This window comes from Rhinoraja longicauda, chromosome 2, assembly GCF_053455715.1.
Source record: "Rhinoraja longicauda isolate Sanriku21f chromosome 2, sRhiLon1.1, whole genome shotgun sequence".
In the NCBI taxonomy this organism is placed as follows: domain Eukaryota; kingdom Metazoa; phylum Chordata; class Chondrichthyes; order Rajiformes; family Arhynchobatidae; genus Rhinoraja; species Rhinoraja longicauda.
The window spans coordinates 93,410,365-93,429,541 of NC_135954.1; the positions used below are offsets into that span (position 1 = coordinate 93,410,365).

General features: G+C 47.2%; 1 protein-coding gene across 1 annotated transcript in view; it reads right to left on the reverse strand.

Annotated features, from left to right (window-relative positions):
* xylb (xylulokinase homolog (H. influenzae)) overlaps nt 1-19,177 on the reverse strand; it is a 219,325-nt gene that overhangs the window by 24,484 nt on the left and 175,664 nt on the right. The window lies entirely within an intron of this gene.

Below are 19,177 nucleotides of genomic sequence, written 5' to 3' on the forward strand. Positions count from 1 at the left end.
GAAAAAGTTTTTCCTCATCTCCGTTCTAAATGGCCTACCCCTTATTCTTAAACTGTGGCCCCTGGTTTGGGACTCCCCGCAACATCGGGAACATGTATCCTGCCTCTAGCGTGTCCAATCCCTTAATAATCTTATATGTTTTATCTACCAGGTAAAAGAATAAATTTGATAAGAGTTAGAGTCATAGAGTCATACCGTGAGGAAACAGGCCCTTTGGCCTAACCTAACCTGCCCACATGTCCCATCTACACTAGTCCCACCTGCCTGCATTTGGCCCATATCCCTCCAAACCTGTCCTATCCATGTGCCTGTCCAAATGTTTTTTAAACGTTGTGACAGCACCTGCCTCAATTACATGTTCCCAATGTTGGGGGAGTCCAGAACAAGGGGCCACAGTTTAAGAATAAGGGGTAGGCCATTTAGAACGGAGATGAGGAAGAACTTTTTCAGTCAGAGAGTGGTGAAGGTGTGGAATTCTCTGCCTCAGAAGGCAGTGGAGGCCAGTTCGTTGGATGCTTTCAAGAGAGAGCTGGATAGAGCTCTTAAGGATAGCGGAGGGGGTATGGGGAGAAGGCAGGAACGGGGTACTGATTGAGAGTGATCAGCCATGATCGCATTGAATGGCGGTGCTGGCTCGAAGGGCTGAATGGCCTACTCCTGCACCTATTGTCTATTGTCTATTGTCTAATTACCTCCTGTGGCAGCGCACTCCATACACCCACCACCCTTTGAGTGAAGAAGTTACCCCTATTAAATCTTTCCCCTCACTTTAACCTATGTCCTTGGGGCTCACGTTGTCGACCTCCCCGTGGTGAGCCCTGTCAACTGACCTCAGTCAGGTGAACGACAACAAACAGAGACAGCAGATGCAGAAGCAGCTTCATAACGTCTGCTGCCTCAAACGCAAGTAGTAGTACCTATGTCCTCTGGTTCTGGGCAAGAGATTTGTCTACCCAATCTTCCTCTCATGATTTTCAGATCAGATCAGATCAGAATAACCTTTATTGTCATCCAAAAATATGTATTTTGGATGAAATTCCGTTACCCACAGTCCACAATAAGAAGCAATAAAAATAAAGCAATAACACACACAATCACAAAATCAACACAAAACAAAAAAACATCCATCGTAGTGAGTCTCCTCCAGTCACCTCCTCACTGTGATGGAAGGCCAGAATGTCTCTCTCTTCCCTGCCGTCTTCTCCCGCGGTCAGGCAGTCAAAATTGCCAGGTCGGGGCGGTCGGGGCTCCCGACATTGAAGCCCCCGCCGGGCGGAGAAAATCCCGCGGCCTATTCCAGGCCGCGCCGGACGGTGAAAGGTCCACAGCGGGCCGACCTAAGCCCCGCAATTCGGGGTGGACACATCTACAAGTTTACCCCTCATCTGCGCTCCAAGGAATAGAGTCCCAGCCTGCTCAACGTCTCCCTATAGCTGAGAGTCGTGGCAGCATCCTCGTAAATCTTCACTGCTCCCCTTTCCAGCTTGCCAACGTCTTTACTATAACACGGTGCCCAGAACTGAACACAAAACTCCAAATGTGGCCTCACCGTTATTTCTTTAAGAAATAAGTGTTCAATTATGTGAACACTTACGTAAAATAGCCACGGACAGCAGGGTGGGTAGTGCAGAGTTAATCTGTAAGCATCTGTTCTCTGAGGTAATACAGGTCTGTTGCTGTAGGAACAGGAAACGTTTAAGATTCATTGTGGAGACAGATTTTCATGGCACAAAAAAAATATCCGTCCTTCCCACGTGAAGCAATACAAGCTGTTTGAGCAACTCCTCTTAAACATAAGGTTAAAGAGTTTGGAGCTCAACTTCGTGTTGTGTGTGGAAGATTTGAAGCCCATTTAAAAGAGACGTGGGCAAAAAAGAAAGCTGCAGATGCTAGAAATCTGAGGTTAAACCCACCTTTTTCAAGACTCAGCAGGTCGGGCAGCAGGTGCGGAAATAAAAGCAAGAGTTCAAGTCTCAGTTCAATGACCTTAACATAGTACAGCACAGGAACAGGCCCTTTGGCCCACTATGTGCATGCTGAACATAATGCCTAAGACCAACCCTTACCTGCCTGCACAGGATCCATATCCCTCCATTCTTTGCATATCCATATGCCCATCCAAAAGTGTTTCAGACGGCACTGTTGTATCTGCTTCCAACACCACACCCACATGCCATGCAATCTCCCTTAAACTTTGCCCCTCTCACCTTCAAGCTATGCCTTCTGGTATTTGATATTTCCATCTGGAAATAGGTTCTGGCTGGCTACCGTATCTATGCCTCTCATAATTATATGTACTTCTGCATATGCGACCTACAGTGTTCCAGAGAAAACAACATAAATCTATCCAACTAATCTCTAGGCATCATTCTAGTAAACCTCCACAACCTTCCTGGAATGGGCCGACCAGACCTGACGCAATAATCCAAGTGTGGCCGGACCTGAGTCCCATAAAGCTGCATCATGACTTCCTGACTCTTACACTCAATGCCCCGACCAATGCAGGCAAGCATAACCATACACTTTCTTTACCACTCGATGTGTTGCCACCTGCAGGGAGGTCTGGGCTTGGACCCCAAGGTCCCTCTGTACGTCAATCACCCATCATCAGAGCTGACCTGCTGAGCCAGTTTACAGAGTGAAGGGATAAGAAACACTTCCAGGGACCATTAGGTCTCCCCACCAAAGGGGAGTGCTACATTGTCAGAGGTGCCATCTTCAGGTAGAAACACTAAGCTGAGGCCTGAAGAAGGGTCTCGACCCGAAACCTCTCCCATTTCTTCTCTCCAGAGATGTTGCCTGTCCCAGCGTTTTTTGTCTACCTTCGGTGTAAACCAGCATCTGCAGTTCCTTCCTACCCAAGCTGAGGCCAATGCCGGTTCTCGATGTGATACTAAACTTTCTGACCTATTTGTCCTAAACAAAGACACCATTTCAGTCGCTGCTTTAGCTGAGTTACAAAGCACCAGGACTCAAACCTGGCATCCAGGGCGATTAAAATATAAGGTCATGGCAGAAAGTGACATTGGGATGAACAGAGCTTGGGTCTGACAGGCCACTCTTTGTCTCTTAATCTTTGTATTCACTGCAGTCCCATAGCAGAAGCGTCCACATCGCGGGGGCTGGAAACTGGAAGTGTCCTGAGCTAATTCTGCTACCACCATCATCTATTGCAACAAATGAGGCTCCCACTGATTGTCGCCGGAAGCTTGCGTCATTTTCAGGACAGACGATGACAGCGATGTCAACATTTGAAACATGGATGATGGACACGAAAGAAGAAGAAGTCCCAAGTGACGGCACAATTGCCTCTCCTCCGGGAAGCTCGAGTGTGGACTCCCCGGAGAAGAATCGGAAGGGACTTTGGGCACGTACCACCAGATTCAGCAACAGCTGCTTCCCATCCGTTATCAGAAAACTGATAGTCGGGGAAAGCCTTCCTTAGATGGTGTGCCCTTGTGAGCCGCGGGAAGCAAAATATTGGGTTGCAGCACAGCTTGGGTTGAGAACCGCAAGACCGCAAGGAATTGCAGAGAGTTGTGGATGTAGCCCACACCAACCCCCCTTCCATTGACTCCATCTACACTTTACATTGCCTCGGCAAGGCCAGCAGCATCATCAAGGACCAGTCTCACCCCAATCACTCCCTCTTCTCCCCTCTCTCTTCAGGCAAGACGTACAGAAGTGTGAAAACGCACACCTCCAGATTCAGGGGCAGTTTCTTCCCAGCTGTATCAGGTAACTGAACCATCCTCTCACCAAATAGAGAGCAGTCCTGATGTACCCTCAGACTATCTTTAAGCAGACTTCACTCAACTTTATCTTGCATTAAACATTATTCCTCTTATCCTGTTTCTGTACACTGTGGACGGCTTGATTGTAATAATGTATAGTCTTTCCGCTGACTGGATATCGCAAGAAACGAAAATGTTTTTCACTCAACCTTGGTACACGTGACAACAAGCTACACTAACCCTAACCCTAACCCTAACCCTAACCCTAACCCTGAACTAAACTGAACAGTTCTGCCCAAGACAACAACAAAAGTTGCAGAGTTGTGGATGTAGCCCAGTCTATCGCATGGACCAGCCACCCTCTCCCCCATCAGCTCCACCTACACTTCACTCTGTGCAGTCCCAATCTTCCAACCAACCTCATTTCAGACCTTGGACTTTTTCTCTGTGACTGTAATACTACAAAACTGTAAAACTATATTCTGGTATTTTACTCTATGCACTGCATGTACAATGTGATTTGACTGGATAGTTTTCCAATAAAAGCGTTTCACTGTATCTCGGATGGTACACGTGGCAATAATACCTAATACCAATCCCAACAGGTAACCGTGCAGCAAATGCAAGCACACAGCACACTGCTGCCTGATCACAGGCTGCATCAGGAAAAGGGAAAAGGTTTTCTAGAAACATAGAAAATAGGTGCAGGTGTGGGCCATTCGGCCCTTTGAGCCAGCACCGCCATTCAATATATTCATGGCTGATCATCCAAAATCAGTACCCCGTTCCTGATTTTGGACGGCACGGTGGCGCAGCAGTAGAGTTGCTGCCTTACAGCGAATGCAGCGCCGGAGACTCAGGTTCGATCCTGACTACAGGCGCCGTCTGTACGGAGTTTGTACGTTCTCCCCGTGACCTGCATGGGTTTTCTCCGAGATCTTCGGTTTCCTCCCACACTCCAAAGACGTACAGGTATGTAGGTTAATTGGCTGGGTAAATGTAAAAAATTGTCCCTAGTGGGTGTAGGATAGTGTTAATGTGTGGGGATCGCTGGGCGGCCTGGACCCGGTGGGCCGAAGGGCCTGTTTCCGCGCTGTATCTCTAAATCTAAAAAATCCACAAAAAATTTTTAATCCCCATATCCCTTGATTCCGTTAGCCCTAAGAACTATATCCAACTCTCAATTGGATCCAGAGATTTATGGAAGTTATCCGAGACTAGGAGATGGGGAGGAATTTCCTCAGGGTGGTGAATCTGTTGAATTCATTGTCACACACGGCTGTGGAGGAGGTATTTGAGGCAGGTACGATCACAACATTTAAGAGACATTTTGGACAGGTACATGGATAGGATAGGTGTAGAGGGCTATAGGTCAAGCGCGAGCAGGTGGGACTAGTGTGGATGGGCATGTTGGTTGGCATGGACAAGTTGGGCTGAAGGGCCTGTTTCCGTGCTCTATGAATCTATGACTCCATGTTCTACCAGGCTCTGTTATTGAATGAGTCAGTACTTCTGACTCAGCCGTCCTTCATCCAAGTAAATCAGCTATTTTCCAAATCTTCGAGAATCCATTTCCAGTAAAAATCTTCTTCTTACTGCAGGTTAACGTTGAATATTGAGTTGCAGCCTCTAGCCACCATCCAATGTAGCCACGGTTTTCAAGCTCATCCTCCATTACTGTCCCGGCATCCATAGAGTTAAAATGTGCTGCCAATGCAGCAAGTCTATCACCCCAGCAGCCTCTCCCTGAGTACCAACTTCTATATACTAAAACTCTTGTTTGTTTGTTTGTTTGTTTGTTCCTGAACTACAGCCAAAATGGTACAAGATAGCGCGACAATTGTAGGCCCACCTTACTCACCGTCATCCCTTTGGTGCTAATGGAAGAAGTTTCATTGAAATTGGTGTTATATTTTTAAAGTTATTCACATTTTAAAGTTTAAATCTATCTCCTAGGGAGTGAGGGGGAGGGACGGAGGAAGGGGGAGAGGGAGGGGGGAGGGAGTGAGGGGGGAGGGAGGGAGGGGGAGGGAGGGAGGGAGGGGGAGGGAGGGGGAGGAGGGGGGGAGGAGGGAAGGGGATAAGAGGGGTTGAGGGGGATGGAGTGGGGGAGGAAGGGGGCAGGGGAAGGGAGGGGAGGGGGAGGGGAAGGGGAGGGTGGGGAAGGGAGGGGAGGAAGTGGGGCAGGGGAAGGGAGGGGAGGGGGAGGGGAAGGGGAGGGAGGGGGGTGGACATCTCCCTCTCACTTTTTTTCTCTCTCCCCCCCTTTCTCTCCCTCCCTCTCCTCTCAATCTCTCTTCCCCTTCTCCCCCCATTTACCTCTGTCTCCCTTTCTCCTTATTTCTACCTCGTCCTCTCTGTCCCTTTCTCTCTTTCACTCCCCCCCTCTTCCTCTCTCTCTCTCTCTCTCTCTCTCTCTCTCTCTCTCTCTCTCTCTCTCTCTCTCTCTCCCTTCCCATCTCTCTCTGTCTCTCCTTCTCTTTATTTCTCTCTCTCTCACATATTTAACATTTAATAGCCAGGAATATTTCAGTCCCAGTGTCTAACTTGGCTGCAGTAATAACACTGTCAAGGATGGAAGAACATGTTCCTCCATTCTAATTAACAGCCTTATTTCAGATCTTTTATGTATTTGCAGCGAAACCCTGAACTATTGAAATTCCTCCGTGCCTTTTTACTTTCCATTTTAATTATTCTTCTCTTGGCTTTCCTTCTTAACCTTGCTGCTGCCTCTTCTCAGAATCAAGGCCAAGCTTAGCCATTGTTACTGTTATTCCACAGGTGAATGCTCCTTTTTTTTTTAGAGATACAGCGCAGAAACAGGCCCTTCGGCCCACCGGGTCCGCGCCGCCCAGCGATCCCCGCACACTAACACTATCCTACACCCACTAGGGACAATTTTTACATTTGCCCAGCCAATTAACCTACATACCTGTACGTCTTTGGAGTGTGGGAGGAAACCGAAGATCTCGGAGAAAACACACGCAGGTCACGGGGAGAACGTACAAACTCCATAAAGACAGCACCCGTAGTCAGGATCGAACCTGAGTCTCCGGCGCTACATTCGCTGTAAGGCAGCAACTCTACCGCTGCGCCACCGTTTCGCCCTACTCTGTTTCTCTGTACCACACATCTGACCGTGCCCTCAGCCCTGATTCAGTGGTGGCACTGGTGTCCCTGGTGCTGGCTCTCAACTCCCCTATGGTCTCATCTCCAATGATGGACGCAAGATGCTGGAGTACCTCAGCGGGTCAGGCAGAATCTCTGGAGAAAAGGGATGGGTGACTTTTTGGGTCAGGACCTTTCTTCAGACTGAAAGTGGGGGGGGGGGAAGAAAAGACCAGGATCAATCAGGGCCGACACCAAATTACCTCAGGCGGGGAGGTGCCCTGGTAGGCCAATTGTTGACTAGAGAAGATGTGATCTCAGGAGGGATACAATGTGGTGAACTGTGGAACTGGGTAATTGACTAAGGTGGAGGAAGGGGCCAAGGCAGGAGGGGATACGTAGAACGTGCTGGAGTAAGTCGGCGGGTCAGGCAGCATCTCTCAGCCAAGCGCAGCAGTCGAGTTGCTGCCTTACAGTTCTGGAGACACTGTTTTGATCCTGACTGTGGGTGCTGTCAGTACAGAGTTTGTATGTTCTTCCCATGACCTGTGTGGATTTTCTCCGGGTGCTCCGGTTTCCTTCAACACTCCAAAGATGTACAGGTGTGTAGGCTAATTGGCTTGGTATAATTGTAAATTGTCCCTAGTGTGTCGGATCGATGGTCGGCGTGGACTCGGTGGGCCGAAGGGCCTGTTTCCATGCTGGATCTCTGAACTAAACTATAAACTAAATCTCTGGAGATAAAGGATGGGTGACATTTTGGTGCGGGACCCTTCTTTCTTCCGACTGAAGAAGGGTCTTGACCCAAAATGTCACACATCCTTTTTCTCCAGAGATGCTGCCTGACCCGCTGAGTTACATGTTCTTCTAACACTTTGTTCATAAGTTCGTAAGTTCTAGGAACAGAATTAGGCCATTTGGCTCATCCAGTCCACTCTGCCATTCAATCATGGCTGATCTATCTTCCCCTCTCAACCCCATTCATCTGTCTTCTCCCCATAACCCCTGACACCCGTACTAATCAGGAATCTGGCATTAGACAGACACAAAAAGCTGGAGTAACTCAACGGGACAAGCAGCATCCCTGGAGAGAAGGAATGGGTGACGTTTCGGGTCGAGACCCTTATTCACCGCCATTCACTGTCATTCACCGCCTTAAAAATATCTATTGACTTGGCCTCCACAGCCATCTGTGGCAATGAATTCCACGGATTCACCACCCTCTAGTCAGAAGCAATTCCTCCTCGTCTCCTTTCTAAAGGTACGTCCTTTTATTCTGAGGCTATGGCCTCTGGTCTCAGACTCTCCCACTAGTGGAAACATCCTCTCCACGTCCACTCCATCCAGGCCTTTCACTGCACAGTAAGTTTCAATGAGGTCCCGCCTCATCCTTCTAAACTCCAATGAGTACAGGCCCAGTGCCTTCAAAAGCTCATCAAATGTTAACCCACTCATTCCTGGGTGACGTTTCGGGTCGAGACCCTTCTTCAGACTGATGGCGTTTCGGGTCGAGACCCTTCTTCCAAAACGTCACCCATTCCTTCTCTCCTGAGATGCTGCCTGACCTGCTGAGTTACTCCAGCATTTTGTGAATAAATACCTTCGATTTGTAACAGCTTCTGCAGTTATTTTCCGACACTCATTCCTGGGATCATTCTCATAAACTTTGTGTCCTTCTCCTTATCCTATTTTGGAGTGGTAAGAAATAAAAGCAAGAACGACCCATTCAACATCATTGAAGATGAAGTCTGAAGAAGGGTCTCGATTCGAAACGTCACCCATTCCTTCTCTCCAGAGATGCTGCCTGTCCCGCTGAGTTACTCCAGCATTTTGTGTCTGTCTTCGACAGTTCTTTCCTGCCCCATTCAATATAATTGCTGATCTCTGACCACATCCCTCTTAGAGTCTTAGACTCACACAGCATGGAAACAGGTCCTTCGGCCCAACTAGTCCATGCCGATAAGATGCCTCATTTAAGCTAGGCCCAAGGGCGGAATTGTGGCATGGCTAGTCAAGCTGCTGCCTCATAGAGCCAGAGACATGGGTTCAATCCTGACCTTGGCAACTGTCTGTGGAATTTGCACGTTCTCCCTGTGAGCTGGTGAGTTTCCTCTGGGTGCTCTGGTTTCCTCCCACATCCCAAAGAAATGCAGGATTGTCGGACAGTTGGCCTCCACAAAAATAAAATTGCCCAAATGTGATGAGAAAGTGAGATAAAAAAAGGATAAAAATGGTCAGCATGGACTTGGTAGTCCAAAAGGCCTGTTTCTGTGCTGTATGTCTAAGACTCTAAGAGGGGATGAGGTAAGAGATCATTTCCATGTTGTATCTCTGCATTAAATTTATCCATCTTTGGCCCATATCCCTCTAAATGTTTCCTATCGATGTACCTGTCCAAATGCCTTTCAAATAGTGTTATGGTACCTGCGTAAACTACATTCTTTGGCAGTTCGTTCCATGTACCCACCACCCTCTGTGTGGAAGGGAGTCAGGAGATACGGGGAGAAGGCAGGAAAATGGGGTTGAGAAGGAAAGATAGAGGAGCTATGATTGAATGGCGGAGCAGACTTGATGGTCCGAATGGCCTAATTCTGCTTCTATGACATGAGACGTTGCCCCCCAGGTTTCTAAATAAATCTTTCCCATCTCACCTTAAACCTATGCCCTCTGGTTCTGGATTCCCCTACACTGAGAAAAAGACGAGCATTCATCCTAATTATTCTCCTCATAATCTTACACATCTCCATAAGATCACCCCTCAGCCTCATGCTCTCCAAGAAATAAAGTCCTAGCTTGCCCAACCTCTCCTTATAGCTCAGGCCCACAAGTCCAGGGATCGTACTCGTGAATCTTCTCTACACCCTTTCCAGCTTTTGACCCACATCTCCAATGATGGACGTAAGATGCTGGAGTACCTCAGCGGGTCAGGCAGAATCTTTGGAGGAAAGGGATGGGTGACGTTTTGGGTCAGGACCCTTCTTCAGACTGAAAGTGGGGGGTGGAAGAAAAGACCAGGATCAATCAGGGCCGGCACCAAATGACCTCAGGCGGGGAGGCCAATTGTTGACTAGTCAGGAGGGATACAATGTGGTGAACTGTGGAACTGGGTAATTGACTAAGGTGGAGGAAGGGGCCAAGGCAGGAGGGGATACGTACAAAGTGCTGGAGTAAGTCGGCGGGTCAGGCAGCATCTCTCAGCCAGGTGCAGCAGTCGAGTTGCTGCCTTACAGTTCTGGAGACACCGTTTTGATCCTGACTGTGGGTGCTGTCAGTACAGAGTTTGTATGTTCTTCCCATGACCTGTGTGGATTTTCTCCAGGTGCTCTGGTTTCCTTCAACACTCCAAAGATGTACAGGTGTGTAGGCTAATTGGCTTGGTATAATTGTAAATTGTCCCTAGTGTGTGGGATCGATGGTCGGCGTGGACTCGGTGGGCCGAAGGGCCTGTTTCCATGCTGTATCTCTGAACTAAACTATAAACTAAATCTCTGGAGATAAAGGATGGGTGACATTTTGGTGCGGGACCCTTCTTTCTTCCAACTGAAGAAGGGTCTTGACCCAAAATGTCACACATCCTTTTTCTCCAGAGATGCTGCCTGACCCGCTGAGTTACATGTTCTTCTAACACTTTGTTCATAAGTTCGTAAGTTCTAGGAACAGAATTAGGCCATTTGGCTCATCCAGTCCACTCTGCCATTCAATCATGGCTGATCTATCTTCCCCTCTCAACCCCATTCATCTGTCTTCTCCCCATAACCCCTGACACCCGTACTAATCAGGAATCTGGCATTAGACAGACACAAAAAGCTGGAGTAACTCAGCGGGACAAGCAGCATCCCTGGAGAGAAGGAATGGGTGACGTTTCGGGTCGAGACCCTTATTCACCGCCATTCACTGTCATTCACCGCCTTAAAAATATCTATTGACTTGGCCTCCACAGCCATCTGTGGCAATGAATTCCACGGATTCACCACCCTCTAGTCAGAAGCAATTCCTCCTCGTCTCCTTTCTAAAGGTACGTCCTTTTATTCTGAGGCTATGGCCTCTGGTCTCAGACTCTCCCACTAGTGGAAACATCCTCTCCACGTCCACTCCATCCAGGCCTTTCACTGCACAGTAAGTTTCAATGAGGTCCCGCCTCATCCTTCTAAACTCCAATGAGTACAGGCCCAGTGCCTTCAAAAGCTCATCAAATGTTAACCCACTCATTCCTGGGTGACGTTTCGGGTCGAGACCCTTCTTCAGACTGATGGCGTTTCGGGTCGAGACCCTTCTTCCAAAACGTCACCCATTCCTTCTCTCCTGAGATGCTGCCTGACCTGCTGAGTTACTCCAGCATTTTGTGAATAAATACCTTCGATTTGTAACAGCTTCTGCAGTTATTTTCCGACACTCATTCCTGGGATCATTCTCATAAACTTTGTGTCCTTCTCCTTATCCTATTTTGGAGTGGTAAGAAATAAAAGCAAGAACGACCCATTCAACATCATTGAAGATGAAGTCTGAAGAAGGGTCTCGATTCGAAACGTCACCCATTCCTTCTCTCCAGAGATGCTGCCTGTCCCGCTGAGTTACTCCAGCATTTTGTGTCTGTCTTCGACAGTTCTTTCCTGCCCCATTCAATATAATTGCTGATCTCTGACCACATCCCTCTTAGAGTCTTAGACTCACACAGCATGGAAACAGGTCCTTCGGCCCAACTAGTCCATGCCGATAAGATGCCTCATTTAAGCTAGGCCCAAGGGCGGAATTGTGGCATGGCTAGTCGAGCTGCTGCCTCATAGAGCCAGAGACATGGGTTCAATCCTGACCTTGGCAACTGTCTGTGGAATTTGCATGTTCTCCCTGTGAGCTGGTGAGTTTCCTCTGGGTGCTCTGGTTTCCTCCCACATCCCAAAGAAATGCAGGATTGTCGGACAGTTGGCCTCCACAAAAATAAAATTGCCCAAATGTGATGAGAAAGTGAGATAAAAAAAGGATAAAAATGGTCAGCATGGACTTGGTAGTCCAAAAGGCCTGTTTCTGTGCTGTATGTCTAAGACTCTAAGAGGGGATGAGGTAAGAGATCATTTCCATGTTGTATCTCTGCATTAAATTTATCCATCTTTGGCCCATATCCCTCTAAATGTTTCCTATCGATGTACCTGTCCAAATGCCTTTCAAATAGTGTTATGGTACCTGCGTAAACTACATTCTTTGGCAGTTCGTTCCATGTACCCACCACCCTCTGTGTGGAAGGGAGTCAGGAGATACGGGGAGAAGGCAGGAAAATGGGGTTGAGAAGGAAAGATAGAGGAGCTATGATTGAATGGCGGAGCAGACTTGATGGTCCGAATGGCCTAATTCTGCTTCTATGACATGAGACGTTGCCCCCCAGGTTTCTAAATAAATCTTTCCCATCTCACCTTAAACCTATGCCCTCTGGTTCTGGATTCCCCTACACTGAGAAAAAGACGAGCATTCATCCTAATTATTCTCCTCATAATCTTACACATCTCCATAAGATCACCCCTCAGCCTCATGCTCTCCAAGAAATAAAGTCCTAGCTTGCCCAACCTCTCCTTATAGCTCAGGCCCACATGTCCAGGGATCGTACTCGTGAATCTTCTCTGCACCCTTTCCAGCTTTTGACCCAAATCCCTTCTTCGCCTGTTAGCTGAAACTAGCTCTGACTCTCATCTGTGAATGAATGCACTCAGTAACGGAGCCTTCCTACACTGAAATGCCAGCAGGGGGTCACAAGAGCAGATTATGTAGAGTTATTATCACACTGGTGGTCTGTTGCTGTGCTGTTTCCGATATCACTGAGGGCACTTCAATAATAGCACTAAGCCCTTGTGGCCTCGGCCTCATTGAAAGGCTCCTGCTAAATGCAGGAATATCTTTCCCCCAGCAGCTCTCGTGATGGGGCCAACTTGCAAACTCTACACCAAGCGCTTGATCTCACTCCAATTCTGCACCTCTGTTCTGCAAACCAGGAAGAACATTAAAGGTGGCAGGGAATTCAACTAAAATATTCCTACTATCCACATTATCTAAACCTCCCATAACTTTGGATGTGGAGGCTTCGGAAAGGGCGCAGAAGAGATTTACCGGAATGCTGCGTGGATTAGCTACAGCGAGAGTTTGGACAGGACGCAAAGTTTAGTTTAGATAGTTTAGAGGTACAGCGCGGAAACAGGCCATTTCGGCCCACCGGGTCTGCGCCGACCAGCAATTCCTGCACATTAACACACTATCCAACACCCACTAGGGACAATTTTACATTTTTACCAAGCCAATTAACCTGCAAACCTGTACGTCTTTGGAGTGTGGGAGGAAACCGAAGATCTCGGAGAAAACACACGAAGATCACAGGGAGAACGTACAAACTCCGTACAGACAGCACCCATAGTCGGGATTGAACCCGGGTCTCCGGCGCTGCATTCGCTGTAAGGCAGCAACTCTATCGCTGCGCCACCGTGACCGCCCGCAGAGCGCTGGAGTAACTCAACAGGTCAGGCAGCATCTCTGGAGAACATTGACAGGTCACATTTCGGGTCGTTTGATGTCATACGCAAACTTACTAATCATAGTGAATTTGAATCCAGAAACAAGGATCCCCAGATGCTGGTTTACAAAAAAAAAGACAAAGATGCTGCCTGACCTGTTGAGTTACTCCAGCACTTTGTGTTTTGCTCAAGATTCCAACATCTGCAATTCCTTACAACACCATCAATTGTGGTTCCATATGCAAACTTACTAACCATAGAAGGGTCCAGACCCAAAATGTCACCAATCCACGTTCTCCAGAGACGTTGCCTGACCTGCCGAGTTACTCCAGCACTTTGTGTCCTTTTGTGTATTAACCGGCATCTGCAGTTCTTTGTTTCTACATAGAGGTTGGGCAGACTTGGATTGTTTTCTCCAGAACACTGGAGATTGAGGGTAGACTTGATAGAGGTATATAAAATTATGAAGGGCATAGAACATAGAACTGTACGACACAGGACTTAAATGATTCATTTAATTATTTAATTTGAAATAAAATCCCCAGTTGCTATGGTTGGATTTGAACTTGTGTCTCTGAAACAATGGTCCCAGACTTAGGCTGTTGGTCCAGGAACTGGAACAATATGCAACCATATCCCAGTTGTAATTCAGCTCCTTGAGTGGGTGGGGAAGTGTTTGCACGGTGGCAGGGGGAGAAGAGACATAAACGTTAAGTTGCTGCCTTATATCGCCAGGGACCCTCATTGAAACATGCAGTGAAAGGCTTGGATAGAGTGGATGTGGAGAGGATGTTTCCACTAGTGGGAGAGTCTGGGACTAGAGGTCATAGCCTCAGAATTAAAGGACATTCTTTTAGGAAGGAGATGACGAGAAATGTCTTTAGTCAGACGATGGTGAATCTGTGGAATTCTTTGCCACAGAAGGTTGTGAAGGCCAAGTCAGTGGATATTTTTAAGGCAGAGATAGAAAGCTTCTTGATTAGTACGGGTGTCAGAGGGTATGGGGAGAAGGCAGGAGAATAGGGTTAGGAGGGAGAGATAGATCAGCCATGATTGAATGGCGGAGTAGGCTTGATGGGCCAAATGGCCTAATTCTACTCCGATTGTGACCTTATGACTCGGGTTAAATCCTGACTACGGGTGCTGTATTTTTGGAGTTTGCACGTTCTCCCTGTGACCACATGGGTCTCCTCCAGATGCTCCGGCTTCCCCCCACACTCCACAATGACATACAGGTTTGTAGGTAAATTGGTTTTGGTAAAAATTGTAAATGGTCCCTAGTGTGTAGGATAGTGCTACTGTACAAGGATCGCTGGTCGGCGCGGATTTGGTGGGCTGAAGGGCTTGTTTCCGCACTGTATCTCTAAACTAAACTAAACTAAACCCTCGGCTCATCTGTTCCATTTTACACATAAGCCATTGAAAGTACTAACTAGGATCGAGGTAGAAATGAGGCATTTACTGCTGTCCCTGACACTGTGCCCTCTCCGATTAGCAGAGCTGAATGTGAGTTTGTGGACCTTTGTGCTTCGGCTTTATTCGAAGACAAAACGAACAACAGTTCGAGGTTGCTAAACTGATGGGACTCGCAGATTGGCGGGGAAATCGCTGGGGTTTATTAGAAAGGAATGGAAGATAAATGGTCGGCAGTAATGGAAGTGGAAACTGAGGAGATCGCCAGCTCGCAAATGCGGGGTCAGGGATGTCAGGAGTAACCGGTGGATTTATTGAAAGATGCAGAGGAGCCGAGGAGTCTCTTGGGACTTGAGAGAGCATTCTCCCCTCTTACAGCGGCGGTACGCTGCAATAAAACATCACAATGACTCACGTCTCATTTGGAATTCCACCCTGTCACAATCTCCCCACAAAGTAGTGTGCTGATTCAAAGCCAGTGCATACAGCAGGGGGTGCCTCTCCTGAAGTTCCCTGGCTTTGCCCCAAACGATGGAGCCCAGTGCCCATTCACTCCACGGCAGGAGATAATTAACACCCATTACAATTTAGTTTAGAGATACAGGTGCGCGGCGGTAGGATTGCTGACTCACAGCGCCAGAGACCCGGGTTCAATCCCAACTAAGGGTGCTGTCTGTACGGAGTTTGCACGTTATCCCTGTGGCCGCGTGGGTTTTCTCCGGGTGCTCCGGTTTCCTCCCTTATTCCAAAGAAGTACTGGTTTGTAATAATAATAATAATAATGCATTACATTTGTATAGCGCTTTTCTAGAAACCCAAAGACGCTTTACATATTAGATCTAACATAAAGATAAATAAATAAACGAACAGAAAAGGAAGAATAAGGTGGAGCGACGGTCAATGATTGAAGGCGGTGTTGAACAAGTGAGACTTCAGTGATGTTTTGAATGTGGTGAGTGAGGAGGAGTCTCTGACGGTTTGAGGTAGTGAGTTCCAGAGGGTGGGAGCAGCGATGGAGAAAGCCCTGTAGGTTAATTGGCTTTTGTAAAGTGTCCCTAGTGTGTGGGATAGTGTTAGTGTACGGGGTGATCGCTGGTCGGCATGGACTCCTTCCCATAGACCGGGAAAAGTGATAAAGAGAAAGTCATATATTAGCCTTCAAGTCTGAAGAAGTGTCTCGACCCGAAAGATCACCTATTCCTTCTCTCCAGAGATCCTGCCTGACCCGCTGAGTTACTCCATCATTTGTGTCTATCTTCGATGTAAATTAGCATCTGCAGTTCCTTCCAACAAATAATAGCCTTTGCCCTTTAAAGAAATATTCAAAGTGCTGCAGTAACTCAGCATCTCTGGAGAACATGAACAGGTGAATTTCTGAGTCTGAAGAAGGGTCCCGACCCAGAACGTCACCTGTCCTTGTTCTCCAAAGATGCTGCCTGACCCACTGAGCTACTCCAGCACTTTGCGTCTTTTTTCTGTACACCAGCATCTACAGTTCCTTGCATCTTCTAAACTTGTGGCTGTGGAGAGTGTTTCGAGCTAAGTAGAACTCAGTGGTCTGCCAGTGAATATGGGATGTATTTAGAGAGATAAATTAAGAGGATCACACAAGACACTTAGAATGAAAAAGCATATTGTAGAGTATTAAGGTAAATTAGCTTAAGTGTGATTTATTTTTATTCCAATGGTGCATTTAGCAGGGAAGAGATTAATGGCCTAGCCCTTGTTTATGTTGAGGTCTGAATAACAAATCGACTTGCAACTCTCAAGAGGTTCCAAGGCAGCTTGCAACCAATGTCACATTTTTGAGATGTGCTCATGGCTGCAATGCAGGGAATGAAGAAGACATTTTTTGATCCCGCAAGCAGAAAGACAATCTTCACCTGACCAGCTAGTGGGCAGCACGGTGGCACAGCTGGTAGAGCCGCTGCCTCACAGCGCCAGAGACTTGGGTTCCATCCGGACCATGGATAGGTTTTGTGTGGAGTTTGCAGGTTCTCCCTGTGACCGCGTGGGTTTCCTCCGGATGCTCCGGTTTCCTGCCACATTCCAAAGACATGCCGGTTTGTAGGTTAATTGTCATCAGTTAATTGCCCCTAGTGTGTAGCAGTGATAGTGTGTAGTTTAGTTTAGTTTAGTTTATTGTCACATGTACCGAGGTACAGTGAAAAGCTTTTGTTGTGTGTTACTCAGTCAGCAAAAAGGCTATACATAATTACAATCATGATTACAATCGAACCATCCACAGTGTACAGATACATGGTAAAGGGAATAATGTTTAGTGTGAGATAAAGTCCAGTAAAGTTTGGTGAAAGATAGTCCAAGGGTTTCCAGTGAGGTAGACAGTAGCTCAGGACCGCTCTCTAGTTGTTGATAGGATGGTTCAGTTGCCTGATAACAGCTGGGAAGACACTGTCCCTGAATCTGGAGGTGTGATTATCACATATTCAGGAACAGTTTCTTCCCACCTATTATCAGGCAACTGAATCGAGTGTGATTGATGGTCGGCGTGGACATGATGAGTGGAAGGGCGTGTTTTCCACGCTGTATCTCTAAACTCTAAACCAGAGGTCAGAGCCTCAGAATTAAAGGACATTTTTTTAGGAAAGAGATGACGAGAAATTTCTTTTGTCAAGGGGTGGCAAATCTGTGGAATTCTTTGCCACATTGGGCTGTGGAGGCCAAGTCAGTGGATATTTTTAAGGCAGAGATAGATAGATTCTTGAATAGTCCATGTGTCAGAGGTTACGGGGAGAAGGCAGGAGAATGGGGTTAGTTGGGAGACATAGATCAGCCATGATTGAATGGCCTAATTCTATTCCTACCACTTATGACCTTATGAACCTCAGTTTCAAATGATCGGCCTTGTAGCTATGTTCCCTTTTTCTAAACTATCCCACTAGGGAAGGTTTCCCAACATCTACCCTGTCAATCCCCCTTTTTGCTTGAATACGATCACCCCTACATTCTTCTCAACTCCAAGGAACACACACCCAAACTGCCCATCTTCTCATGATAGAACAACCCTCTCATCCCAGGAATTACCCTGGTAAATCTTCGTTGGAACTCCTTCAATTCTGCTAAATCGTTTTTTTAGATAAGGAGAATAAATCTGTGCACAGTACCATAACGACATTTAAAAGACACTTGGACAGGTACATGGATAGGACAGCTTTGTAGGGATTTGGGCAAAACGCAGGGAGGTGGGACCAGTGTAGATGGGATATCTTGGTCGGGGTGGGGAAGTTGAGCTTGGCACAGGGCCAGTTTCTGTGCTGTATGATTCTATGACTAGTATGCCAGCTGCATCCAACACAATAAAAAGAAAATGTGTGGGAAGGAACTGCAGGTGCTGGTTTACACCGAAGATAGACACAAAGTGCTGGAGTAATTCAGTGGGTCTGGCAGCATTTCTAGGAAAATGGAATAGGTAACGTTTCGAGTTGAAGATAGGTCTCGACCCGAAACGTGGGTGTTCCGGTTTCATAAGTTCGTAAGTTCTAGGAGCAGAATTAGGCCATTCGGCCCATCGAGTCTACTCCGCCATTCAATCTAGGCTGATCTATCTTCCCCTCTCAACCCCATTCTCCCGCCTTCTCCCCATAACCCGACACCCGTACTAATCAAGAATGTGTCAATCTCCGGCTTAGAAATATCAATTGGCTTGGCCTCCACAGCAATGAATTCCACAGATTCACCACCTTCTGACTAAAGAAATTCCTCCTCATTTCCTTTCCAAAGGTACGTTCTTTTATTCTGAGGCTATGGTCTCTGGTCCTAGATTCTCCTACTTTTGGAAACATCCTCACCACATCCACTCTATCCAGGCCTTTCACTATTCTGTAATTCGGTAATGTGGTTTCCTCCCACATCTCAACGATGTCTGGGTTTGTAGGTTAATTGGCCTCTGTAAATTTTCCCCTAGTGTGTAGGAAGTGGATGAGAAACGGGATAACATGGAATTAGTGTGAACGTTTGATCAATGGCTGCAGTGGACTCAGTGGGCTGAAGGGCCTATTTCCATGCTGTATCTTTCAGTCAATCAATCATTCAAGATCCTGGTGATAATTCCAATGGGAAACATCAGCATTTCGCTGCTGAAACATGAAGGATGTCCCAGACCAGAGCTAACAATGTGACTTAGGCAAATCCAAGGGCTACTGATGCAATGGGCTGAATCTGTTGTATATGGAACAAGCTGCCAGAGGCAGTGGTTGAGGCAGGATTAATTACGATATTTAAAAGAGACACATGTACGGGTTCATGGAGGGGAGAGGCTTGGAGGGATACAGGCCAAATTCAGTGCAAATAATATGACTTATTCATTGAGAGTCGTGGAGTCAGAAAGCATTGAAACAGGCCCTTCGGCCCAACTTGTCCATGCCGACCCAAGATTCAGTTTAGTTTATACAGTGCGGGAATAGGCCCTTT